Source organism: Canis lupus, chromosome 12 (genome assembly GCF_011100685.1).
Source record: "Canis lupus familiaris isolate Mischka breed German Shepherd chromosome 12, alternate assembly UU_Cfam_GSD_1.0, whole genome shotgun sequence".
Classification (NCBI taxonomy): Eukaryota; Metazoa; Chordata; class Mammalia; order Carnivora; family Canidae; genus Canis; species Canis lupus.
Window position 1 is genome coordinate 7,171,738 of NC_049233.1, and position 27,356 is coordinate 7,199,093.

The 27,356-nt window shown below is 36.4% G+C and overlaps 1 protein-coding gene across 3 annotated transcripts in view; it reads left to right on the forward strand.

Moving 5' to 3' along the window:
• Window positions 1–27,356, forward strand: part of ZFAND3 (zinc finger AN1-type containing 3) — a 324,904-nt gene that overhangs the window by 170,401 nt on the left and 127,147 nt on the right. The gene's annotated exons all lie outside the window — the stretch shown is intronic.

Below are 27,356 nucleotides of genomic sequence, written 5' to 3' on the forward strand. Positions count from 1 at the left end.
CTTTTTAGTATGATATAGTCTTACTTGTTTATTTTTACTTTTATTGCTTTCACTTTTTTATTGTTGGTGGTGCTTTCACTTTTGGTGTAAGATTCAGAAATCATTGCCAAGATCTCTATGTGTTTTCTTCTTGTAGTTTTTTGGCTTCCCAACTTATGTTCAAGTTTTCAGTCCATTTTGAGTTAATTTTTGTGCATGGTGTAAGACACTGGTCAAGTTGATTTTGTAAAAATTGGCTGTCCAATTTTACCAATACCATTTGTGAAAGAGATTATCCTGTCCCCTTATATTTTTGGTGCTTTTGTAGTAAATTAATTGAGCATATATGTTTGGGTTTATTTCTGAGCTATTTTACTTTATTGATCTGTGTCTGCCTTTTCATGCCAATACCATACTGTTTTGATTACTATAGCTTTTTGTAATGTAGTTTGAAATCTGAGAGTGTGATACCTCCAGCTTTTTTCTTTCTCAAGATTGCTTTGGTTATTCAGGGTTTTTGTGGTTTCATGAACATTATAGAATTATTTATTTTATTTCTTTGAAAAATGCCATTGGAATTTAGATTGCTTTGAGTAGTTAAGGACATTTTAACAATATTGATGCTTCCAGTCCATGAGTACAGAATATCTTTCCACTTATTTGTGTCATCTTAAACTCCCTTATTAATATCTTGTAGTTGTCACCTACAAGGAGGTCTTTCACTTCCTTGGTTAAATTTATTCCTAGGTATTATATTCCTTTTGATGAAATTATAAATGGTATTGTTTTCTTTATTTCTCTTTGTGATGGTTTATTATTAGAGTATAGAAATGGGGCAGCCTAGGTGGCTTACTGGTTTAGCGCCACCTTTGGCCTGGCGCGGGATCCTGGAGACCCGGTATTGAGTCCCATGTCGGGCTCCTTGAATGGAGCCTGCTTCTCTCTTTCTGCCTTTCTCTCTGTCTCTCAATGAATAAATAAAATCTTAAAAAAAAAAAAAAAAGAAATGCAATCAATTTTTTTGTGCATTGATTTTATATCCTGCAACTTGACTGAATTCATTTATCCTAATAGTTTTTTTGGTTCTTTAGGGTTATATATATATATATATATATATAGTCATCTACAGATAATGATGGTTTTGTTTTCTTCCTTCCCAATTTGTATGATTTTATTTCTTTTTCTTGCCTAATTGCTGTGGCCAGGATGTAAAAGACGATGTTGAACAACAGGGATGGATATGGGCATACTTGTCTAGTTCTTGATCTTAGAGGAAAGGCTTTCGGCTTTTTACTGTTGAGTATAATGTTAGCTGTGGCTTGTCATAAATGACCTTTATTATGTTGAGGTATGATCCCTCTACACCCACTTTGTTGAGAATTTCTATCATTAGAAAACCTTCTTTGAAAACTTAAAACCATACCAAAACCTGCACATGAGTGTTAATAACAGCTTTATCATAATCTTCAAACACTAGAAACAGCCAAGATATCTTTTAGTAGATGAATGAATAAACAAACCATGGTACATTTATACAATAGAGTATTATTCAGAGATAAAAAGAAATTAGCTCTCAAGCCATAAGAAAACCTGGGTAAATCTTAACTGCCTCTTGCTGAAAGAAGCTGGTCTGAAAGGACTATGCTCTATGATTTCAGTCATAGGATGTTCTGGAAAATGGAAAACTGAAGTGGGGGTACAGAGGTCAGTGGTTGCTGGGGTTTGAGAGGAGAGGAGAAGGACTGACTGGGTGAAGCGTGTGGGAAATGTAGGGCAGTGAAATTATTCTGTATGATACTAGAATGGTGGGCACATTGTCCTATGCATTTATTAAAACACACAAAGCTTTACCGCACAGAGTGAACTTTTACATACAATTTAGAAATGCAAGATTGCATGTGTATCCTTTTGCAAGGGAGAATTTTTAATCTCCAAAATAAACTCTGAGCTTTTGTATGGGAAGCATTCTGATGCATCTTTATTCATTCTGCTTAATTATATCATACTCTCTTGACCTGGAGAGGATAGAATCAACTTCCAGGTTGAATAATATCCTTAGTCTTCTAAAATCAAAGTTCAGCTATTTTTGAATATAATATATTGCAAATTAAAAAAATTATTTAGGGGATTGGGAGATCCCAGGGTGGAAGACTAAGTGTGACAAAATAGACTTACTGTATTACAAATATAAGAAACAGTTTCATTGAAGGAGGTAGGAGAAAAACATGCTGACTTAAGTAGTTTTGGAAATAAATGGAGTCTGCAAGACGAAAGGCAAAAGAGCTGCACATAAGTACTACACTCCAGTTGATAAAGTTGTTTTTCCCACAAGGTACAGGTTAAGAATTCTGCTAACTGCTATACACGTATACTGAAATTGAACAGTAAAGTAAATAGTAGATGGTTGCTGGTTGAAGCCAGATTTCTTCTCATTTTTGGAGTTTGCAGATAAGTGAGGTAGTGGTGGTGGTTAGAATGATTTCAGTGCTCATGGGTTAGATTTGGAGATATCAGTAAGAACTCATGTAGCTTATTATAGGTGGTTGCATATAGAAATGCTTATAGATATGTATACACACCGGCACATATACACTTATATTTTCTTGTTCTGTTAGCTGAGAGGGCCTAAGAAGTAATGACATCCTAGTAGTGACAAGTATACCTAGCACCCAGATCTTGGTTTTTAATATCATTCTCCGGTAACAGGAACCAGGGCTCTTGGAGCAACAGCATTCCAGCACTAAGGCAGGAAACATACAAGATAAGCATGGAGCATATTGTAATGCCAGAAAGTAAAGGAAGTACTTAAAGAAAAAACAAAACCCAAAACATGCAATGATGGGACCAAATCAAAGGATCAGAAGAACTAATAACTGAAAGAGCTCCTAATAGCCAAAGCTCAAGCAGTTTGAGCAACAAAATAAATAACGTAGTAATAGATTATACCCCAAAGTATAAAACTCCATGAGTCTATACTGCTGCAATTAGTAGTTGATTAAATAAATAAAAGTGGCTGAAGAGACCAATTTACTGTACATAGATTTAAAATTATTTATGGTAGATTTTTACTTCCTCAAGGAGGGTGAGCCCAAGTCTCCACCCCTTAAGTGTGAGCTGTGAGCAGTGACTTCCCAACAACACAATATGGAAAGAGGGAAGGGGGGAGTAAAATGGAGAAACTTTACAGATATTCCCTCAGCCACATGATCAAGATTAACATCAACAGTGATAATTCATGGTGATAGCAGTTACCTTTAATATGATGTAATGAGAATGACACTCTATTTCTGTAGTCTTTGGCCCCCAAGCCCATAATCCCAGTCTAACTATCAGAAAAACATCATACAAACCGAAACAGATGGACATTCTACAAAATACTTGATAAGTACTCTTCCTAAGTGTCAAGGTCATCAAAAGTATGCTGAGAAATTATTATTGTTTAGAGGGCCCTAAGGACACATGACAACCAAATGTAATGTGATTAAATGTAATATCATCCTGGATGGGGGTCCTAGAACAGGAAAAGAAATTAGTAAAAGTTAAATATATAAATGAAGTATGGACTTAATACTGTATCAATAGTGGCTCATTAATTCTAACAGATATACCAAACTAGCATAAGATAAATGTAATGATAGGGGAAATTGGGCTCCATGTGTATAGAAACTTTCCATCTCTATACCATCTTAGCAATTTTTTATATATCTGGAAATGTTCTAAAAAATCTTATAAAATGTATTTGAGTGGCACACAGCTAGAATTGCTTATACTTTTCCCCGATGGAATTAAAAAAAAATTTTTTTTAATCAAATTCAGGTAACAAACCAAAAGGTTCCTGTGATGATCCTAGAGGTTCCATTATGAGAACTATGCTGATTCTCATATTTATTGCTTGTAAGACCCAAGCAGCTTATTTTAATGAATTATAAATTTTTATTCTCATTCTGAAATTGATAAATAGAAACAGGTTTCACATGCCCATACAAGTTCATGAAAGAGTAAAAATTGCACAGACCTTGACTCTGTCTTGCTATTTTGTGCTTAATAATTCTTTATTTATATATATCGGTGGAAGTATTCATAAGTGAAAAATTGTAGATGCTGAATCTTCCTTTGATGCACTGAATAAAGCTAAAAGTTTGCTCTAATTACACTTGAAAGAGAACAGGAAGAATGCAGGGTAATTTAGAAATGCAAGATTGTGTGTGTATCCTTTTGCAAGGGAGAATTTTTAATCTCCAAAATAAACTCTGAGCTTTTGTATGGGAAGCGTTCTGATGCATCTTTATTTATTCTGCTTAATTGTATCATACTCTCTTGACCTGGAGAGGATAGAATCAACTTCCAGGTTGAATAATATCCTTAGTCCTCTAAAATCAAAGTTCAGCTATTTTTGAAGCGGTTCACTGTTCCCATCTTCACAAGTCCATTTCTACTAGCCTCTGACCTGGAAGGTAGAGTGCCCTGAAACTGTAGCTAGGTCTGAAAACTGAAGGGCTTGTTTGATGCAAATGCATCTGGTGAGACTGTGTTGCTATAAACAGTCTCCATCCTGGTGTTCTTTCCTGCTCAATTTATTTTGTTTCTGGGATCTTTCCACAGAGCGGAGCAACATAAACTATATTGGAATCTTATCTTTTAGTGGGCTTTTGGCCAGAGGTGCTGAGCTCCACATTTAGAGAGTATAACATTACTTTCTATGCTATAAAATTGAGGCTTGTTATTAGCACTTGTTCTTTTTTTTTTTTTAGCCAGTAATTCATCCCATGGTCATAAGTAAATATCCTAAAATCGTATGATATAATACAAATTCGTGTAGTGAGATATCTGGAACCCTTTTTCAGAGCACAGAGAAACATGTATTTGTACATTTTCACAGCTCCCAACCATGTCTGTAGAGAAAGAGTAAAAGTAAAAGGCAACTGGGTACCTGGGTGGCACAATGAGTTAAGCATCTCACCCTTGGTTTTGGCTCAGGTTATGATCTCAAGGTGCTGAGATCGAGCCCCACATCTGGCTCCATAATTGGTGCGGAGTGTGCTTGAGACTTTCTCTCCCTTTCCCTCTACCCCTTCCTCTCTCTTTCTCTGTCTCTCTCTCTAAAATAATAAATATATCTTTAAAAAAAAAAGTGAAAGGTAACTTCTTGTGTCCAAATTAGTTGTCACACAAAAGAATAGTGGCTTGTTGGCCTAAGTTCTTTTCTTTTAGTCTAAATATTGGTATATTATATAAATGCAGAGTTTAATAATCATGTGCTGCCTTTATGCTTGATTCTCTGGTTATTATTTATGTTGTGGATTCCCAATTATTTGAAATATAGATAAAAATAGTTCCCAAACTCCATGAAACTAGAACTCAGGATTTTAGATTTGATTTAAAGTGACTAAAATTCTACTGGGCTTCTGATATTTCTATTTTTAAATAGTTGATATACTGAAGGGAAAATAAAACTAATTCAGATCAATTATCAATGATAGTTTGGTTATTTTGACTGATTAGCTAGATTTTTAATATCCTTGAAGGTAAGAGACTATATAATATCCGACCCAGTGCTTAACAAGTAATACAGTGGTTTTTCAGGAAAAAGTACCCTTTCTTCCTTTATGATCAGGATCTTTGCTCTCTAATTATCAGATACAGAAAAATTTAACTAACTTGTTGTATTACCTGGTGGATGTGTTTTTACCAGTGAAAATACAGTCACATGTGAACACTTTAAGTAAAGGCAGCCCTAAAACTTTTGTTCAATTTATTTGTTATTAATATTATTTTTAGAGTTTTATTTATTAATGAGAGTCAGAGAGAGACAGACAGACAGACAGACATAGGCAGAGGGAGAAGCAGGCTCACTGCAGGGAGCCTGATGTAGGAGCAGATCCCAAGACCCCAGGATCATGCCCTCAGCCAAAGGCATACCTCAACCACTGAGCCACCCAGGTATCCCAGTTTTGTTCAACTTAATGAGAGCCTGAGTTACAGAATACTCAGATCTGATTTTCTTTAAAATAACAAAATATAATACTGTAAGTGTTCATGTGCTCTATAAGCCTGTAGAATTACAAACTAGTCTTAGTTCAACAATAAACACTTGCCAATCTCAGTGAAGACATTATGACTTCAAATATGATACCGTCAGGAAACTTTTAGAGTCTAGTTCTGAATTATACCACTGTATTTTAACTTAATTTATAATTATTAAAGCAATTAATGACACGAGTAAATGTACATATACACTTTAAAAGTCATACAGAATCTTTTTTTTTTTTTTTTTAAGATTTTATTTATTTATTCATGAGACACAGAGAGGCAGAGACACAGGCAGAGGGAGAAGCAGGCTCCATGCACGGAGCCTGATGTGGGACTCCATCCCGGGATTCTGGGATCACGACCTGAGCCAAGGGCAGGTCATGCTCAACTGCCGAGCCACCCAGGCATCCCAAAGTCATGCAGAATCTTGACCTTCCCATCTATATCTCTTTTCCTTTTGCCTTCAGGGCACCCCTCAATCACTGTTTGTTACTGTGGTTTTCTATAACCCAGTCACATCTTCTGTATTCTGAATGAAAACATTTTTTTTTTGAAGACTGATTTTATTTATGAGAGACACAGAAAGAGAGGAAGAGAGCAGAGACATAGGCAGAAGGAGAAGCAGGCTCCATGCAAAGAGCCTGATGTGGGACTCCATCCTGGATTCTGGGATCATGCCCTGAGCCGAAGGCAGAAGCTCAAATGCAGAGCCACCCAGGCATCCCTGAAAACTCTTAATTTAATTTTTCCTTGGGACTCTAATATTGTATGGCAACTAACTTTCTCTTCCTCTCAACTTTCCTTTTAATTTTGTTGTATTAGACCATACGATGACTAGGGCTTATCATTCATCTTTCCAGGGTCAGGTTTTACAGTGGTCCCTTGGAGGAATTTTTGAGTACTATATTCTTAAAAAATTTCGTAACATGTTGGGTGTAGAATATGGGAGAAGATTATGGCAGGGCCTTCAAAATAGTATCCTAGAACTTGAGTAATATTCAGTTTGGGATCTTGTGGTTATATAAAAGTATTTCAAAGTTGATTTCTGATAGCAGATACTTGGTAGGATCTTAGCAAAGGAAGAATCTGATTTCCAACACAGTAGCTATTAGCATCACATTGCCTGCCTTAGAGATGTGATTGGTGTTCTTCCTCTGTGGGATTTCTTTCCTTTCCTTTCCTTTCTCTTTCCTTTCTCTTTCCTTTCTTTCTCTTTCCTTCTATTTATTTATTTGTTTTTGAGGTATTTGTTAGGGTTATTTTAGGACAGCAGTATCCTGTTAAAGGCAACATACTATTATAGATGCAAAATCTTTATCTGTTTTTGACAATAGAAGCTACTCATTCACATGGAAGAGAACAATACTAAATGTAACAAATTTCTCATTTGTAATATTGATCCTTTAATTTCTAAATTTTGAATATTTGAATGTGCATCTACAGATTCATAACTCTTAAGCTTGACTTTTTAGTCCAACATGTGATGTTACTGTAGAATAGGAATGATATGAAAAAAAAAGACCCAGAGATAATTCTCAGTCTTTGCTTTTAACCCTTTAAAGTTAAAACTTTGGTCCCTTCCATTAAACACGTAGCTGTGAAACAGTTTAACATTCTTTGGTATGTCAGACTGGAAAACACAGTGACAGTTCTTTTGGTTGGCTCAGTCAGTAATCAGCCAGGGCTTACCTAAAGTCTATAAAACACAGGTCTCAAACTAGAAAATCATTGTAATCCTTCTAACTCTGCAAGTTGGTTGTTTTCTTGGCATCACAAATTAACAGCAGTATATGTGGATAGTGAAATGCTCAACTCTGGCAAGAAGAAATGGACGGTCTTTATCAAGGTAATCAGCTTTTGAAAGAGTAGTGGCTTTGAAGTTTTTATATGAGCAAGAATGAAAATGAGAGTCTGCTCAGCAGATTTGTAGAATCTCTGATAAATTTCTTTAGTGTCATTTCAAATCCCAGGAGCTCCATGTGAGATAGTTTTATTTGGAGTTCTGTTATGGACATAGTCTATATATCTACTCTCACTGGACAGATCTGTCTAAGCATTTTTTGAAAAAGAATACTTTGAAGTCTCAAAGATGAGGTTTAATATCTTTACCAAAAGATGGCAGACATTGACAGATGGTTTCTAAGGATAATTCCTTGCAATCAAACCTTAATTTCTTTATAGTGCCAGTATATAAAATAAGTATCGGTATGTTATTATTACATTGCCAATAAGAAGTAGCAGTTGACTACCAAAAATAGACTTTTAAAGCACCAAACTTTTCTAGATCAGAATCCTGTAGCATGGTAGAACGAGCTCTTATTTTTTCTTTTTTAAGATTTTATTTATTCATGAGAGAGACAGAGAGAGGCAGAGACACAGGCAGAGGGAGAAGCAGGCTCCATGGAGGACTGGAGACTCGACGTGGAACTTGATCCCGGGACTCCAGGACCACACCCTGGGCCAAAGGCAGGCTCTAAACCACTGAGCCACCCAGGCTGCGCCCCCCCCCCCCCCTTTTAAGATTTTATTTATTTGAGGGAGGAAGGGCAGAGAGGGGTGGGGGGAGAGAGAAAAGCAGACTCCTCAACTGAGCAGGGAGCCTGACTGACATGGACTCAATCCCAGGATCTAGAGATTATGACCTGAGCCAAAGGCAGAGATGTTTAACCCACTGAGCCACCCAGGCACCTCAGTAGAACAAGCTCTTAAACAAGACTGACAGGTCTCCATCCTTTTCTCAGTTTTGGGTTCTTGGGCAAGTCACATAACTGTTCTGAGAGGCAGTTTACTTATTTGTAGAATGATAATACTACCTGTTCCGTGTGTCATAGAATTCTTGTGAGAATAAAATAAAAGGTTTATTAAAGCATTTTGAAAATAGTGTTTAAAGGATTCATGGCCATGACACTGTTTACGCGCCTGTAATTATGATTGGGAAGGGAAAAAAATCCAGTAGTTTAAAATTCTTTATGAAATCAGTTTCTACACACTTTTATATTAGAACTAATGAAACTAAGATCTGGCTCACATAGCTAGTAACTTGACAGTTCTCAGGACTCTAACTTATGTCTCCTGAACAATTCAGTTACTCTTTTCCTACACACTATACTCTAACCCCCGCACTTTAGACTCAAAATTAGTCTTGCACTTCTCATGATCTTTCTCTTAAAGGAAGAGGTAAAACCTGGTTTTGCATCCTAATGGTATTTTTATACAAAAGCATTTAAGATTGATTCTGAAAGGATAATTATAACTAAGTTGCTGAAGTCAAAGGTGTATTCTAGATTTTAATAGGCAAGTACCAGTATGATTAAGTATGATCCTCTTTGGAATCCTGCTTACAGTCGGTGGACATTTCTTAAGGCCAGAATCATTTTAGGGTTCTATATAGAATGTAGTAAGAACTGTGTGATATTTTCACTGATTCTAAGTAAGTCATGATTGTTTATATTTTCAGCTATATAGTGGAATTATTTCAGAAGTAGAAAACACTGTTGACAGAAGCTGCCTTTCTCAAAACACCATTGAAATCAGAGTAATTTTGCTTCCTTTGCCAGTTATGACAAATAGCTTTCCATTTATAGAATGTCCTACAAGAATCTGAACATATTAAATCAAATAATCACTTTTCTTATAATGATGGATTTTTTAAAAAAATCTTAATTATTATCCAGTTATTACATTCTACATCATTAATAATGTGTGACTTGCCAAGAGCAGAATATTACAGCTGAAAAATCTTAATTTGATCAGATTTCTAGAACATTTAAAAAAAATAGGATTCAGAATATTACTTGTGCTTTTATACTTCTTTGCTATGTATGAGGTAGACTACTCGAGAGTTACCAATCTACATGAGACTAAACAATTCAGGGGGACATGAATTCATATGTGGACATTTGGCACATGTATTAAACCCCTAAGTCTGGTCCTTTGGAATCCCTTTAAAAAGTTATTAATTAAGTAGTCACAGATCATTGAACCAGAAGAGTCTTCTCCATGGTGTGCTAAATGAACTCAGATGAAGGTAGAGCCAGCAACTCTCCCTGCATGGTGTAGCTCTGTGGCTCGCATTGAAGATGTGCAATATAGATTACTTTCACTTCACTTTTGCTGTACCATCAGCTTCAGTATGCATCAGATGCCCAGTATATGTCACACAGTATACAATTTCTATATCTGTATAGTCTTTTGTGGGGGAAAGAATTGGGGGAGAAACTGAGTTTAATGATCTTGAGGTATTGTTTAATAACAGAATATGTAAGTTAAGTTGACCAGCTGTTGTGTGTGTGTGTGTGTGTGTACATCTAATGTAGAAGAGTGTGGGGTAGTGAGAAATTTCACACTAATTTTATTTCACACTAAGTATTCTAATTGTTTTTTATACAGAACATGTGAAATTTGCCTAAGAGGCTGGCTTTTCTAAGTTAAATGTAAATTTGGCTTTCTTCAGAAACTGCTGCTATGAGTGCTTTGTCCTCATTCAGTGTTATTAATGCAAAATAATCTGCTTGCACCTAGCTAAAACACAGCTTCTTTGCCTTATGAATAGCACAGATACAAAACTCATCCACGTATTTCTCTTCAGGAGGAAACAAAACTTTTCCATAGTACTGGTGTTTGCTCAGCCTACAGGGCAGAGAATGAGATTTTTTTGCTTTTGATTGATTTTTTAAAAAAAGATTTTATTTATTTATATGAAAGAGCATGAACATGAGCAGGAGTAGGGTCAAGGGAAGAGGGAGTAGCAGATACCCTGCTGAGTCCAAACCCCAACATGGGGCTACATATCTGGATATCTTACCATACAACCGACTCCTGCCAAATCCAGACTTGAGTCAGCATGGCTCCATTGGTAAATAAAGCCACAACTTGGGAATTAGAGGGGAAGATTTAAAAAAAATAAAAAGGGCCACAAGTTAAAAAGAAAAGCCACAAGTGGTACTGATTGCTCCTGTGCATTAATAAGCATGCGCACCTGCCCCTATCCACTCCTATTGAGAGTCTAGCATTCCTGCAGATAAACACACCCTGTTGAGAGTCTAGCATGCCCAGTCCCCAGAGAACAGAGGGGTATGGAGAAGGTATTGAATTTGGTGGTACTGAGACTTCAGATTGCATTAAGTTGTTAAAATAAAAAGAGAGAAGGGAAAGTGACCAATACAGGCTCGCCAACTTTTATTTTAATCAGTTGGATGTTTAGAATCCCCAAAAGAAGTACAAATAAGTAAATTATAAGGAACATAAAATGTAACAGTGTAGATAGAATACATTTAGCCTTTTGAAAAACTGATAACTGTTTTTACTCTCCTCATTTAAGTATGAAAAATTTCGTCATCTGGCCCAGGATTTATGAATTTCTGATCAAGTGATCATAATTAACTTGAACAATAATGTAACAGCTTAAAATGAAAAACTATAATGTTGCAGCTCAACGTTAATTCTTGCCTGATGGTAAGCATTGCTGCAGAATAGTATTTTTAATTAATTTCAAGTTCATCAACTAAAGAGGCTTATAGAAAATTTGAACGCAACTGAGAAAACAATTCATAACAATCTCAGTAGGTTCTCACAAAGATGAGTGGTATACATTGCTGCATTGAATTAACTCAGATAAAATTCTCATGAGATTGTAGTATGAATACCTTGAGATCTTGAAGATGATTTAGGGCCTTGCTATTCAAAGTTTAATCCTAGGACTAGTTACATTAGCATTACTGGGAACCACTGAAAATGTAGAATTCAGGCCCTATCCATGACCTGCTGACTCAGAATCTGCATTTTAACAAGATCCCCAGGTGATTGATTCACATGTGTAGCAGAATTAGATACTGATTTAGGGCCTTTCTGAAAGCAGAGGTTTCAGTAGGTAATTTTCACATGGCCTTTGCCTTAACTAATTAACGAGTGTTCCAAAATGAAGATTATTAGAAGAAATAGGTTATTTAGAATAGCAACTAAAGACCAGCCTAAAAATGTGGTAGACAGAGCCCTTAAGGTAAAAGACATAATTGCTTATCAGTTAGATATAAATTTATATAAAGGAATTAGAAACTGTTCTTAAGGTTTATCTTTTCAGGCTTGCTTTTGTACTTAGGAAGACCTAGGGAAAATAGCAAATAGAGGAACTTTTTTTTTTTTTTTTTTTTTAAGATTTTACTTATTTGAGAGAGCAGAGAGCACCAGCAGGGAGGAGGAGGAGGAAGGATAGAGGGAGAGGGAGAAGCAGACTCTACTGAGCAGGGACCCCAACACAGAGCTTGATTCCAGGACCCAGATCATGTTCTGGGTGGAAGACAGAAGGTCAGTCAACCAACTAAGCCATCCAGGTGCTCTCAAGAGGAACATTTCTTAAGCTGGAAGAGATTCACGACACAATTTTTGGACTAAATTGTAACATGCAGTGGGATTTTGAAATAAATAGGAACACAAAATTGGAAACAACAGCCTTTGACTTTCTACTCCAGCCCCACCAGTTTAGGGCTCTGTTTACACTGAACATTGTAAACATGAGGATTCCTCTCTATTTTGACTTCTGTAACAGTGTTACATTTCGCCCATTCTCCCTCTACTCCACTCCCATCCCAGATAGTTTGTTAGCTTAAATTTGAGCTTCTTGAGGACAGTCCTGAACTTCTTGAGAACTTTGTCTAATATTGCTTACACAAAGACTGCTCACTCTTGAAGGCTAGTTTGAAGGGCATAGGTTTTTAGACACTGCTGTGTGTGATATGATCTGTAAAATTACAGTGCAATTTCTGGTAAAAGATATTTGAATATATAACTATCCCTTTTATGCTTGAATGTGGGGTTCAGAGTTTTTAAGTACCCTGTAATAATTAATTACCTCGAAGGTTTTCCTTCGAGGATGCTTACCTGAAAGCAAGCATATTGTTCAAAGATTGCCTGTCTTACTCTTATACTAGAGTTTGGTTCCCTTGTGTTATCAGTAAGTAGTAAAGTACCTGAATTGCCTCCTGTAGAGTAATGGAATGATCGAAGGACCTGAGCAGAGGGAGTCTTCATTGTGTATCTTGTTCTTTTGGATTTTAAGCCCTTTGACTATATTATTAATCAAATAAATGGTCACATAAAATTTCAATTTAAAGAAAAAAATTCTAGACTTCACTAAGATTGTGAGATTTCTGATGCCAGCCAGTTTTGTGTGGAAAGGGAGAAAAGACAAGGCTTATATGAAATCTTGACCAGGATAAATGCTTTTGGCCTCCCTTCCCACTAACACCCTACATTTTTGATGGGGGATGCCTTCTCTTTCTCCCACAGCAGCAAGTAACTTCCAAAACACTGCTGGATATCAGGTTATCAAAGAGCCAGTGTTTATCTCTCACCCTATAGTCTTCAGTGTAAATATCCAAAAATAGTGATATTGGGAGAGACTAAGCCCTCTTCCAAATCTCTTTTATACATCTGTTAGTTTGCAGGAACCGGCCAAAATTGCATTCAGAACTCTTATAGGACCCTGCCACAACCTACAGTATGTAGCCCCATACTGTTTTTGTTTGTTTTTTTGTTTGTTTGTTTTTTTGTTTTTCCCCCAAAAGGGGTTGGTTTAGTTACTTTTGGAGGGTTTTTTTTCCCAAAAATCCTGGGCCAGATTAGATCTCCTCCTTCCAGCTGTCTTCATACACCAACATAGACCTCTCTTTGCTTTATCTGGATACATTTTAAGGGAGCAGATACTATGACTGGTAGTTACCACTTCCTTTTAAGTTACAGCGTATGTAATCAGTCAGCAGAATAACAGTAACTTAGAGTTACATTACTGTCTGTGAAATTTAAAGTTTGTGTCTTAAATATTTTGATCTTCCCGATGAAATGAGAATTTTGGTGGGAGGGTGGGGCGGAGGTGAGGTTGTGGGAAAACAGTGTTTCCTTTGTTCTGTTTCTATCAGATAACTGGCCAGAAGGATACAGGCTGTTTGGGAACCCAAAGCCTCAGTACAGGGCTATAACTGGATTTTGAAAGTTTATATATAATACAATACATAATATAATCATTTTGATTAGATTAATTCAGGTTCAGTGGTATGCCTTTTACTTTCATCTGCAGCTCTTAGTCTTTTCATGCCTTTGTTAGAGCTTCAGTGGGAATGGAGTAATGACAGATTGTGAAAAACTAACTTTTCTGTTTTAGTCTGTTAATTTAGCTGAATTTTTCTCTAAATACTTTGTATGCAGAATATGAAAGATAGCTGGCGAATGCTTAATTGCAAGGTCACATTTGAAGATAGATATGTTCCCATAGGGCTATGCCTTACATATCTAATAGTTTGTGATTTTCTCAGAGCCCTGAAAAGAATATGAGCTTATATATTATAGCTGCATTCCAGTAAAATCTGCAACTTGATAGTGAAGCCTTCCTTTACCAATTGTGAGTGGTAGCACTAGGATATTAGGTGTGCCTATGATCATATTTGGCTATTTTATAGTTCTTTTGGGGTGGATTGAAAAACCATTTTCTATATGTTTAAAGAATTGTATATATATGCATATGATTACATGATTTTAAGAAGTAACATTCTTTGTGCAATTCTAAGATAGGTGATGTATGCTGGTATGTAAAATCAGTACTGGATTAGAAATCTTTTCTAATCTTTACTCCATTTTTAGCTGATAACCTTGGGCAAACCACTTTTTCTGTGCTCAATTTCCTCCTGTAAAAAATAGGAAAGCAGCCAATATGTTATTTAAGATTTCTTAATATTCTGTGATTATTCATCTAATTTTACATAGTTAGGGAAGTTTTATAGATGAAGTAAATTGGCTCAGATGATTTAGTATGTGATTGAGAAAAAAGTAGATAATCATGAAAGGTTGGAAAGAGGAGAAGAGAAAAACACTAATGTTAGTAATAGTTGGTAGAAAAGCAGCAGATCGGGACACCTGGGCAGCTCAGTGGTTGAGCATCTGCCTTGGGCTCAGAGCATGATCGTGTGATCCTGGGGTTCCAGGATCGAGTCCCACATCGGGCTCCCCTCAGGGAGTCTGCTTCTCCGTCTACCTATGTCTCTGCTTCTCTCTCTATTCTCTCAAGAATAAAGAAATAAAATCCTTAAAAAAAACACCAAAAAAACAGATTTGTATTAGGGACAATGGATGTTCAGGACCAGCCCTGGAGTGCCTTTAAATATCCTTTCAGAAAGCATCCTTCCTGCGGCTCACTGTCCCGACCCCAAGCCAATGCTTGCTCTCTCCTTTCTGCTCTTCCATGTTCCTCTCCCACTAGTCATTGTGGCTCCTTCAGAGAACTGTCTTTCCCCCCGATTATTAACTCATGCCTACATGCTGCATTAAAAATTTTCTGGTTCCGGGATGCCTGGGTGGCTCAGTGGTTGAGTCTCTTCCTTTGGCTCAGGGCGTGATCCTGGTCTAGGGATTGAGTCCCACATCGGGCTCGCTGTGGGGAGCCTGCATCCTCCCTCTGCCTGTGTCTCTGCCTCTCTCTCTGTGTTTCTCATGAATAAATAAAATCTTAACAAAAAATTTTTTTTTCTGGTTCCAGTGTGGCATTCTAAACTAACATGGTAAACTATGTGGATTTTTTTTTAAAGCAGCTTTATTGAGATACAATTCACATTCCATAAAATTTACTCATTTAAAGTTTACAGTTCAGTAGTTTTTAGTATATTCACAGAGCTGTGTAGCTATTACCATAATCTAATTTTGGAATATTTTCATCTTTCTGAAAATAAATTTTGTACCCATAGACTAAATTGATTTGATCATACTTAATGTGGATTTCTTAATCACATATTTTGTACTATAGTTGTGGACCTCCCAAACACCATTTTATAACTCAGAGAGTGACTCCAGTGGTAGAGATTTTAGACACTGTGATAAGAATGTAGGAAACAGGTTGTTTTGGTGCTTGCCATGCTTTGCTTCTCTACCTAGTAATTAGGGCAGGCCCTAAAGATGGAATGAATGGGTTACCCCATTCATATTTTATTAAGGGTTAAGACGCAGAGTTTTGGGAAAGCTGGGCTTACATCTTGAGGGTTCTGTGGCTGGCCAGTAGCAATCACCGTGTACCAGTGATAAGGAGGCATGTTCCAGACTTACTGTGGTAAGCAGTAGTTGACTGAATGCCTCTCCATGTTGTGAATAGTAACCACCATCTATAACATGGATGTTTTGCATGTGTAGATCTTTACATGTAGGAATCTGTTCTTTAAAGATCCAAAGGAGAATTATTCTCCTATATGAATGTCTTCATTTTGATCATCTCTTTTCATTTTTCTTCTAACTCATTAAGTCTTGACCTATTATTAAGTGTTAGAATCAGTTTATTTTGTATGTATTTTCTTTTTAAGTGAGAGAGAGATCAAGGGAGGGGCAGAGGGAGAGGGGGAGAGAGAATTTCAAGCAGACTCTACACCCAGTGTGGAGCCTGATGCAAGGCTTGATCTCACAACCCTGAGCCAAAATCTAGAGTCAGATGCTCAGCTGAATGAGTCACCCAGATGCCCCTGTTTTGTAGGTTTTTAAGTGAAATTTTAAATCAGATTTTTTGAGGTATAATTTTTTTGAGTAAAATAATTGATTTTAAGAGTATAATTGGATGAGTTTTGACATATGTATACAGTTGTGTAATCATCACCACAGTCATGGTATATGGAGCGTTTCCATCACCCCAGAGTTTGTTCATACCTTCTTTTAGTCATCATTTTCCTTCACCCCGATCCCAGACATCACTGACCTGCTTTCTGTAACTATCATTTTTTCTTTTCTAAAAAATTAGTGTCCATGGAAGTGTATAATATTCAGTCTTTTGTGTCTGGCTTCTTTAACTTAACACAGTGTTTTGGGGACTTATTTATGTTGTAGCATATTTTGGTAGTTTTTTCCTTTTCATTGCTTTCCGTTTTTTAAGTTGATGGACATTTAGTTGGCTTCCAGTTTAACTCAATATTGAGTTAAAGTTATATGAACATTTGAGTATAGGTCTTTGTATTGACATAGGCTTTCATTTGAATAAATCCAAAGAGTGGCATTTCTGGATTATATGTATGATAAAGTATAGCAAGTGTATGCTCATCTATATAAGGAACTGCCAAATTGATTTCCGAAATGGCTGTACCATTTTGCATTCCCACCAGTAATATGAGAGTTCCAGTTGCTCCATGTCCTTGTCAACACTTGATATTGTCAATCTTTTCTGAGTTTAGCCATTTCAGTGAATGGATAGTAATATCTTATTATGATTTTAATTTGTATTTCCTTAAGGCTTGTTTTTAATGGTTGTCAATGTTTGTGGTTACTTGTGTTAAAAGCTCCAAATAGGAATAAGTTTTGTGGAGGTGGTTGTTTCTTTTTCAATTTTTGTTAGTATTTTGCTTTGTAACCTTTATGTTCTCAGAACATAATTTGATTCTCCACAATCAGCAGCAAATTTTTTTATATTAATTGGCTTCCTAGTTGTCTAGAAATTGGTTGTACTTAAAATGTGATCATAAAGTAAATATGTTCTGTTTCTACACAGGAAATGATTGTATCATTAAGGTAATTCTTGGTGATGGTACCTTATCAATTAGGATTCTGGGGAAATAAAACCTAATGTAAACCTTCAAAATGGTTTTTCCTCAACTAATGAAAGGGTTCATAGCTGTATTTCAGAAGTCTTTTTTTTTTTTTTTTGGTGAAGCTATAATATGAAAATTTTAAATCCAAAAGGTACACTCATTGACATTTGATAGTTGGGATGTATATAAAAGCACTATATATAGATACAGTACTTTGAGGCAAATTCTGTAGAAGTATTCAGATTTGAGATTTTAGCCTAATATGCTTCAGTACATCAAATGGTGAGGGTTCAGGCAAGTAGGAAATGGAATTCTGCTGCATGCTGTGTAATATAAATATTCCCCAACCCTGTTGGAGAAATTCCATCTTGTTCCCAAGAAGTAGAGGGAGACATTTGGTGAAATATCTGACCAGCCAAACTTGATATCCTGTTAATGCTTAATTTCCCTGAAAGAGTTTCTCTTTCTCTTTGAAACTAATTTTTAATCTTTATGTAACACAGTGTTAGGGTACAGAAATCTTAACTTGAACAAAGTATGGGAAGTTGATGGATACATCAGACTTGGCCACCCTCTAGTGGTTGTTATGGCCATATTGCAACTTCAACCCTCTCTTTTCCTGTACATCAGGAAGGATAAGGACTGAAGGGCTTATTGTTTCTAAAGAATTCTTTTTCATATTACAGAGTGAAATATCTGGACTGACAACTTTAGTAAGGATTTACTTAAAATACCAGCATTGGTTATCTGGGTAGTATGATTGTGGATGAATTCATTTTTATAATTATACTTTTCAGTATTTTCTGAATTTTATTCATGTAGTTTTTTGTTTAAATGAATAAACAAAATAAGGGAGACTCAGAGGTGAGAAATCTCCCCTTACTGATCACCTCTATGTGCTAAATACATACATTATCCCTAATCATTAAAATACAAAGGTGGGTTACCTTGATTCCTGTCTACTTGGTTTATGTTCTGTGACCTATATTTCATTCAACCCTGTTTGGGGTTTTAATGGAACACTGATCATTCTCTAACATTTTTGTGAAACAGTTCTTATTGATGCTGTTCCTCAAAAATGCTCTTTTACTTCAGTCTTGCTCAGTAAAGTCCTCTTTATCCTTTAATGGCTATCTCAAGTGTAACTTAACTTCTGTACAACTCACCATTTCTGTGAACCATCCCATCAAGTAAATATATTGTGTTCCTCCTCGTCTTAAAATATTTAAATATAGTACTTATTACTTTCTGCTGTAGTTATTATTTGTGTTACCTATTTCCTGGCTTTGCCTTTTCCTATAGCCCCAGAACAGTACATAGAAAGCACACCATAAGTAATTGCCTAAAAAACCCCTTATGTTGAGAGCTTCCGCCTACCTCAGTTGGCACTTTGATTGTATTTACTGGTTTATTGTCATGAGTTGCTTTGAACTGTAACGTGTTTTCCTAGAACCAGTATTTCAAGTGGTGTGTAGATCCCTAGTCCCTAAAACTGGTTTCAAAACTTTGAGGCACATTTTAAAAACTCCTAGAGTTTTTTAAAAGCCCAACATCTACATCACACCTAATACCAATTAAATCAAAGTATTTGATGGGATCCAAGCATCAGTATTTTTTTGTTGTTGTTAAAGATTCCCACATGATACTAATATCAAGTAAAATTTATGAACCATTGCCCTATTTAACCTATAATACATAGGTGCTAAAGTTAAAATTCCTTCCATTTTAAAACATTGTTTTTTAATTTGAAAATACATTTCCCAAGCCAAGTGCAAAGATTTTTGATGGCTTAAGACCTATAAATAATACCCAGATATTTTTATATCCAGTTTTAATATCCAGATATTTACTGTAAAGTAGGTATTCCGTTTATTCTCTGTGTGTGTGTGTGTTTTTAAATTTTATTTATTTATTCATGATAGAGAGAGAGAGAGGCAGAGACACAGGCAGAGGGAGAAGCGGGCCCCATGCAGGGAGCCCGACGTGGGACTCGATCCCAGGACTCCAGGATCAGGCCCTGGGCTGAAGGCAGGCGCTAAACTGCTGAGCAACCCAGGGATCCCCTATTCAGTTTATTCTCAAGTTACTCCAAAAATATTCAAAAATGAATGATAAACCAAATTGGACAAAAGGTAAACAATTGGTGAATCTCGTAAAGGTTATAAGGAGTTCCTGGTATTAGTCATGTAACTTTTCTGTAGACGTTTATAAAACTTCATAAAACTAAGCTCTGTAAAAAAGAAAAGTTTACTCAGATCAGTAATTGGTAGAGAGATTTTTGTTTTTCATTTTTAAAAACACTGGGGATGTACAGAGTACATCTAGCTTCAGTCATCTCTTTTCATTCATTTTGTCATTTATCTGAAATCCTCTTCTTCCTGGGGCCCTATTTTCTAAAGGGAGAAAGCATTTCCTTTTATTTTCTAGGATATGGAGAAGATGGTATCTAATTAAATATCAATCCACTTTTCTTTCTGTCTCTTTTTTCTGCTTCATAGGCACAAAATTCTCTTATTAGGTGCCTCAAGATGCTGCAGGTATAATTTTGCAAGTTCAGAAAATAATTTTTAAGGTCTAAACACAAAGCAATTTGTTGATTGCTGTCTTTGATTCATTAATTCATCTGTCCATTCATTCATTCATATATGACATTATATGCCATTGTTCTCCCACAGTGGCATTTGATTGTATTTTGAATTACATTTTTAGTTGGGAAATACCTTTGATTGTTTAACCTGCTTTTTACTAGTAAATGACTAGACGGGTGGATGAAAACTTACACTTTTATTTAAGGCCTCAGGGGAGGAGGAGTACATATTTTACTTTTTCTCTTACTTTTTTTTTTTTTAAGATTTTATTTATTCATAAGAGACACACAGAGAGAGGCAGAGACACAGGCAGAGGGAGAAGCAGACTCCATGCAGGGAGCCCGACATGGAATTTGATCCTGGGTCTCCAGGATCAGGCCCTGGGCCGAAGGCAGCACCAAACCTCTGAGCAACCGGGGCTGCCCACTTTTTCTCTTATTATGTGGAATTCAACATTGAATATTTACCTTTAGGAAAAACTTTACATCCATTTTCTATTACATTTGTGCCCTTGACAATTATTTAAGTGTGCTATTGTCCTTTTTAAATTAAAAAAAAAATGTGGCTAGTAACTATGCAAACATCCTCAGTCTCATACTAATCAGGGGAACACAAAGTTTTCTGAAAATGAGATAATTTCACACCTATCATATTGGCAGAAATGTAAATGTTTGGCAATACCAAGTGTTGGTAAGGAGGATGTGTGGGTTTTGCTATTGGTAGAAATATGAATTGAATATTACTTTCATGAGGAATTTGGCAAGATTTAGTAATGGTAGCATTCCTCTTGGCCTGGCATTTCTACTTCTAAGTCTGTTAACCTGGAAATGCTGTAATGCTTGTGTGAAGGAGACAGGTACAGTAAGGCTTTTGTATTAGTGGAAAAATGAGAAACAAGAACTGCCCAGCATTAGGTGTATAGATTGATTGAGGTTTGTTCATATACTTGAACACTGCATCTGTCTCTATGGAAGATACTTAAAAAATAAGTAGAAAAGCAAGTTTCTAAATGTTGTATACTTATGACACTATTATATAAAGTCTAAAACATGCAAAAATCATGCTTTTATGGTTTTTATTTGTAGAAATAGTATAAAGACATGGAATGCAAATCTTGAGCCAAATTTAGGATAGTGGTTACCTCTTAGAAAGAGAAGGGAATGCGATTGGGGAAGGATTACACAGAGACTCTCAATCTGACTTGCAGTGTTTTATTTCTTCTTTAAGACCATAAGGCAAATATAGTGAAATGTTAAGATTAGACAAAACTAGGTAGTTCATCAGCTTATTTTCTATAACTTTTTGTATATTTATAACTCTTGTGATTAGATATATTCATAGTAGTACCATGAATGCAGTCATCAGTAGTAATGGAGAACAGCAGACCACCCCTTGAAGGTAATCCTGAAGGGGCTAAAGCCAGCAGTCCAGAATTTAGGTTTTGGAGTCAAGTATATCTGGGTTGGAATCCCAGTTTATCCATTTAGCTGTTTTGACTGAGCTTTAGTATGATCATCTGTGAAGTGTAGCAACCAAATTTACCTCCTAGGGATGGGTTGTGATATTTAAAAATTAAAATAAAATAATAAAATAATAAAATACAAAAAATAAGTAAAAATTAAAAATATAATAATAAAATAAAATAAAATAAAATAAAATAAAATGTAGGTGACTGGTAGTAACTGTTACTCAGTATCTGATAGTTAAATAGCCTTTAGCCACCTACATTAAATAAATCTAGTTTCAAGGAGCCATTCTTCAGTAGAGAGTCATGGCGATGTGGGGAAAATGTGTTACATACACAGTATTACTTGTTTTCTCTATGACTAGTGTAATTAAAAGTTTCTAGAATACACAATTTATGTCAAAACCTAGACACCACATTAAAGTTATATTTCTGTACCGAGTCCTACCTACAAACTTAATTAGGAATTGTCATCAAGGTTAATTTTGTTACTGTGCTTTCCTCTTTGGTAACCTTGCATTTTAAAAAGGAAAAGCTCCCTAAAGATAGGTCAGTTACTTGTAATTTTCAACAACTGAAATTTCCATCCTTGATTTTGTTTAGCAAAAATTGTAAGAAAACTAGGCATGATTATATTAAAAACAGATACAGGTATAACACATGAAAATGTATTTAATGGGTCAAAAAAATCCTTTTTGTCAAGGATATTGTTTTTTTTAAATTTTTATTTATTTATGATAGTCACACGGCGGGGGGGGAGGGGCGGGCAGAGACACAGGCAGAGGGAGAAGCAGGCTCCATGCCGGGAGCCTGACGTGGGATTCGATCCAGGGTCTCCAGGATCACACCCTGGGCCAAAGGCAGGCGCCAAACCGCTGCGCCACCCAGGGATCCCGGATATTGTTGTTTTTTAAAAAAATTAAGGGGCGTCTAGGTGGTGCAATCAGTTAAGTGTCCAACTCTTGGTTTTGGCTCAGGTTGTGATCTCTTAGGGTCTTGAGATAGAGTCTTGCATTGGGCTCCATGCTTAGCATGGAGTCTGTTTGGGATTCTCTCTGCCATCCTGCTGTGCTCAATCTCTCTATCAAATAAATAAATCTCAATGAAAAAATAGGATTACTGTTACCATAGTTTTAAACAGTCTTTTGAGAACTGGCTTTAGGGATCTTTAGAAACACTGTATTCATAAGTCTAACTCAGACATCTGGTGGGGGCAGCGGGCATTCTTTACTGTGTGTAGAAGAGAAGGAGATAAACTTTACTTGGATTTTTAAAAAAAATTTATTCATGAGAGAGAGAGAGAGGCAGAGACACAGGCAGAGGGAGAAGCAGGTTCCATGCAGGGAGCGTGATGTGGGACTCGATCCTGGGACTCCATGATCACACCCTGGACCAAAGGCAGGTGCTAAACTGCTGAGCCACCCAGGGATCCCCTCTTGTTTTGTTTTAAGCTGTCTTAAACTTTCCTAACCTGGCATTGCTTGCCTTCACAATCATCAAATTGAGGATGTGTGTGTACACTAATACCTGAGAAGGTTTCATTTTTAAAAGACTCCTAGTGCCAGGATTATAGGCATTTTAAAGTTATGGGTGTATGAGCAGATGCCCAAAGCCACAGCAAATTGGGGCAGGGCCTTTTGAGTCCAGCCATATGGTGGAAATGGATCAGCTTACTCACCCAACTTCTCCCAGTAGGTTGATCACTTCTAGAAACACTTTCCCAAAAGTAACTCACAATTCACAGAGAGGCAGGAAGCTTTTTGGTAAGCACCTAAGAACCCCTGTGGGGGAGATCTGGACAGGGGACTGGTTGGCATTCAGTTAGAAATATTGCCTTTGCATTCCACAATGACTTCAACTGGTATTTGAAGCTAGTTATTAGTGTGCCCAGTGAGCCGTGAATTCCTGAGGTAGCTCAGTGTTTCTGAAATACAGTCTGAAAGTTGGATCTGCTTAATTCCACTAAACTACTGCTCATATTTTTTCAGAAGGCACTTTAGCAGAGCCTGTCTTTTCATTTTGTGAATACTAAACTGCAAAGTAAATGATGCCTGCAAAGTGTATACACATTTTAGAATTTCTGTATTTGATACTTGAAAAGTTGAGTGGGGGAAGACATGGTGTTATTTGTGGCTCACCAAAAAGGAGGGATACTCCTATACTCATAAAAAGGAACCATACATTTCTAGATGTATGTTTGTCTGACTTCCAGGAAACTTCCTTCATCTTTACTTTTCTAGCCAAAGATAGGGTGGGCCTGTTTGTTTTTTCCATCTGTGCTGTTTCTTTATGGAAATAGGTGTTAACTAAGTATATTTCCTCAAATGACAGAAAGTAACAGTCATGTCAGCATTCTTGGATCCCTCATTTTGAGTTTTGTTGTCTCCCTTACCCCAGGTCTCTATCCCTTTATGCTCAAAAGTGTGCATTTCTGGGATGCCTGAGTGGCTCAGTGGTTGAGCATCTGACTTCGGCTCAGGGTGTGATCCCGAGTCCTGGGATTGAGTCCTGCTTTGGGCTCCCTGCAGGGAGCCTGCTTCTCCCTCTGCGCATGTCTCTGCTTCTCTGTGTCTCTTATGAATGAATGAATGAATTGATTAATTAATTTTTAAAGTGCATTTCCTAGTTTCCTGAAAAACTAATTATAATTATCTCCATCCCCATTCTCCTCTTTCACAGAATTTTAGGGTCAGCTCCCTTTAATAGTTCTTAGCCAGTTATCTTAATAGAATATGAATTTGCCATGTTTATATGTGGCTTTCAAAATAAGATGGGTTAGGTAATGTCACCTGTAACCTATCTCCTAAATAATTAAAGCATAGTCTGTAAGGTGGTTCTTAGCCTAGTCATCCATAATCTTCATTGTAAAAGACATCATTTATCCTTTAGTATCTCCTCATGAGTAAATGAAGAAAACATTTTAGTTTGCATAGAGTTTTAAAATGTAATATAGATAGAGTTTTAAAATGTAATATCTTGCTAAGTGAAATAAGACAGAGAAAAATAAATAATGTCTAATATCACTCATATGTGGAATCTAAAAAAGCCAAACTCAGACACAGAATAGGGTGGTGGTTACTAGAGACTGGAGTATGGGGGAAATGGAGAGATATTCGTCAAAGGGAACAAACTTCTGGCTCTAAGATTAACAAATTCTGGGGATCTAATGTACAGCATGGTGATTAAATCTAATAATAATGTATTATATACTTAAATGTTGCTAAGAGAGTACATCTTTTTTTTTCTTTTTTTTCTTTTTTTAAAGATTTTATTAATTTATTCATGAGACACACAGGGAGAGAGAGAGAAGGGCAGAGGGAGAAGCAGACTCCATGCAGGGAGCTTGACTTGGGACTCGATCCTGGGTCTCCAGGATCACACCCTGGGCTGAAGGTGGCGCTAAACCGCTGAGCCACCCGGGCTGCCCCAAGAGTACATCTTTTTTAAATGTTTTTAAAAATGTAAATACTAATTTATTTTTTGAATAGAAATTCTTGTTTCTTTTTAATATCTTTATGATTTGGCTTTTTATATTTAAATAGCCTTATGCTTGTCAATGAAAGACCTCTCAAACATTAACATTGAAACACTATCTTTGGTTTTCTCATCGTGGTTTTTGGCCTGTATGGCATAGGCTCCATTACCAAACTGCTCTATGAAGTGAGAAGATTCATGTGTCTAAGTCTCTGTTTTTCTCAAATGTCGAATAAAGATAATTGTACCTACCTCTAGGGTAATTGTGAAAACTGGAAGGTAATGTATAATATGCTTAGAGCAGTTTATAATCTTACACATACTAGCTTTCTTTCTCTGATCTGAATGTCACAGTGCTGGGGGGTGCGATTAAAAAGGTAGAATCTGTTGATATAATATTTCAGATTATCTCATAAAATACTATGCTTTAGTAACACTTTGATACCACCAAAAAAAATCTCTGATATATTCTGTCCATTGCATCATTTATAATTCGTAGCATTTGCTTTCCAAAGAGGGAATAATTGCAGGATTGTATGTTTTGGTTTTTAAAGATTTATTTGTTTATTCATGAGAGACGCAAATAGAAAGGCAGAGACATAGGCCAAGGGGAGAAGCAGACTCCCTGCAGGGAGCCCGATGTGGGACTCAATCCTAGGACTCTGGGATCAGGCCCTGAGCCAAAGGCAGCTGATCAGCTGCAGGTCCCGGCAGGATCATATGTTAAAGCAAGGAAACTACAAAGTAGCGTGTGAAAAAAAAATTGTTTATGCTTTTTTCATAAGAGGAGTTTAGAAAACACATCTTCTTATTTTACCCCTTTCCCCATTACACAGTCTCATATTGTCCAGATTGCTGTGGGTCTTCTCACCAAATGAGTTTTGTATCTCTAAGTTAATTTTCTGCCAGAATCACTTCAGGCTGATGACTGTGGTGTTTGTGTATCCATTAAGCACACTGCCAGGATACGTCCACTACTTTCCATCTCTCCCATTAAATGGCTGTCAGCAGGTTTACAGAGCTACTCCCTTGTTTTGCATTAATTGTATGAAGAGCTACAGGATGCAATGTAGAAGAGTCCATAAAGGAGTTACATAGAGCTGGTTTAGGTATTGCAGAAGTTACACATAAACCGTGTCATCATTTTAGTCCAATTTATTAGTGTTTTATACTTAATAAAATGAATAAAAAAGATAAGGAAGTGAGTTTCAGTTTTTAAATTCTGTTTCTTGGTTAACCTTTTCCTTATTTCATTCAGCAACCCCTACCAGTAGAATTCAACAGTTCTGAACAGGCACATATTGCAGGAGTCTTGGATAAGAAGCTCTCATTAAAGTTGTATATAGCACCCTGCTGAGCTTTACAATTGGTTTTGAAATGAAAATCTGTTAGATTAGAGCAAACATTATCCTAGCTGCAGTGATAAGTAATGTGGAGAAGATTAATGAATTGTCTGTGAAAGCCAGTGAGCATTAAGTCTGCTACTATGCCCTTTTCTAAAAGCTGGAGTGAGAGAGGTGGCAAGGAAGAAGGAGGGACCATGCTTTTCATAGCTCTATATACTTATTTTTATATGGATTAATGGTTCCCTAGCTCTTTCTCCCTTGGTAAAACCAAGGAGGCTTTAAATTTCAAGTGTAGCCCCAAGGACTAGAATTTTTCATTGACTGTAGAAAGTAGGGTAGAACCTGGAAAGAGGAGGAGTTAGAGGAAAACACTTCCCTTATAAATTTTAAAGTTCTCACCTCTCTTTTCCCTGGGTAAGTTGTGGTATTATGAATTCTCCTCTTGGGACAGATGTCTAAAGGTGAGTGGGTGAAAAATTAGTGGTGGTAGAGGTGTAATACATCTCCTCTTTACCCATTGCACGCATCATTAAAAGTAAAATTGAGTTAATACTTTAGATTCCAATTCAGAAGGGCTGCCCAAGACAGTCCCTGCTTCTTTCTTCAGTCACAAGTATTTGTTTTCTGAGACGTTCAGTGTGAGGCTGAGAGAGTGGCACCAGGATCATTGTGAAATAGTATGTATGCTGGCAGAGAAAGACTGGCTTAGAGGAGTACCTAAGAAACTTTGAGTTTCTTAAACACAGATCTATAGATCAAAGCAAACTTATAATGGTCTTTTTTTTTTTTTTAAACTTATAATGGTCTTAACACCATTTAGTCTTATGATTTGGAAATCAAGTATCTGGTATCAGGACCAAGGTTAGGTTTCCTTTGTTGTTGTTGTTGTTGTTTGAATGTGGTATCTGTAAACTGTTGGTATTCAAAATAT